At 40.9% G+C, this 1,498-nt stretch overlaps 1 pseudogene; it reads left to right on the forward strand.

The window, feature by feature from the left end:
- Positions 1 to 383: 383 nt before the first annotated feature.
- On the forward strand, positions 384 to 841 carry LOC114200327 (ubiquitin-conjugating enzyme E2 N pseudogene; annotated as a pseudogene).
- Positions 842 to 1,498: the final 657 nt, after the last annotated feature.

Consider the following 1,498-nt stretch of genomic DNA (forward strand, 5'->3'; position numbering starts at 1 on the left):
GTACTTGGAAATTATAATTGATCTGAACTTGGATAAATAAAATAACTAAAAGAGAGAATTTTGTGAAAACAGTTCATCCAGATTCTTAGACCAGTAATATTTGCCCACAATCAGTTGTCAGTCACTTAGCGCATGCCTGATAATGGTTTACTGGGCAGATATACCAGTGTTCTTAGAGTCTCAGGTTACTGAATAAGGAGATGACCTCCTAGAGTGTTAGCAGCCTTAAGAGTAACCTAATTCATGTCAAAAGTAAATTCCACAGAACAAGACTGGTTGAAAAGCGAGACGGCAATGAAAGGATATATATATATATATATATATTAGCTTAAAACCATGAATTAGGGAGTCGAGACCAGAGGCTGAACTCAGGATCTGACAAGATGGCCGGGCTGCCCGCAGGATTATCAAGGAAACCCAGCGTTTGCGGGCAGAACCAGTTCCTGGCATTAAAGCAGAACCAGATGAGAGCAACACCCGTTATTTTCATGTGGTCATTGCTGGCCCCCAGGATTCCCCCTTTGAAGGAGGGACTTTTAAGCTTGAATTATTCCTACCAGAAGAATACCCGATGGCAGCCCCTAAAGTACATTTCATGACCAAAATTTATCATCCTAATGTAGACAAGTTAGGAAGAATATGTTTGGATATTTTGAAAGATAAGTGGTCCCAGGCACTGCAGATCCGCACAGTTCTGCTATCGATCCAGCCTTTGTTAAGTGCTCCCAATCCAGATGATCCGTTAGCAAATGATGTAGTGGAGCAGTGCAAGACCAACGAAGCCCAAGCCATAGAAACAGCTAGAGCATGGACTAAGCTATATGCCATGAATAATATTTAAAATCGATCTGATCATCAAGTGTGCATCACTTCTCTGGTTCTGCCAAGATTTCTTCCTTTTTTTGTTTGCATTTAATGGACACAGTCTTAGAAACATTACAGAATAAAAGCTCAGGCATCTTAAGTCTTTTGGTGATTAAATGCACATTAGCAAATCTATGTCTTGTCCTGATTCACTGTTGTAAAGCATGAGCAGAGGCTAGAAGTACCATCTGGATTGTTGTGAAACGTTTAAAAGCCATGGCCCTTCTCTGCTTTTTTTTTTTAAATTTTTTATTGTTATGTTAATCACCATATATTACATAATTTGTTTTGGTGTAGTGTTCCATGATTCATTGTTTGTTCATAACACCCAGTGCTCCATGCAGAATGTGCCCTCTTTAATACCCATCACCAGGCTAACCCATCCCCCTACCCTCCTCCCCTCTAGAACCCTCAGTTTGTTTTTCAGAGTCCATCATCTCTCCTGGTTCGTCTCCCCCTCTGACTTACTCCCCTTCATTCTTCCTCTCCTGCTATCTTCTTCTTTTTCTTTTTTCTTAAAATATGTTGCGTTATTTGTTTCAGAAGTACAGATCTGTGATTCAACAGTCTTGCACAATTCACAGTGCTCACCGTAGCACATGCCCTCCCCAATGTCTATCACCCAGCCACCCCA

The sequence above is a fragment of the Eumetopias jubatus genome, unplaced genomic scaffold (genome assembly GCF_037043125.1).
Source record: "Eumetopias jubatus isolate StellerSeaLion01/CBP00866 unplaced genomic scaffold, mEumJub1_p1.0 scaffold_16, whole genome shotgun sequence".
In the NCBI taxonomy this organism is placed as follows: domain Eukaryota; kingdom Metazoa; phylum Chordata; class Mammalia; order Carnivora; family Otariidae; genus Eumetopias; species Eumetopias jubatus.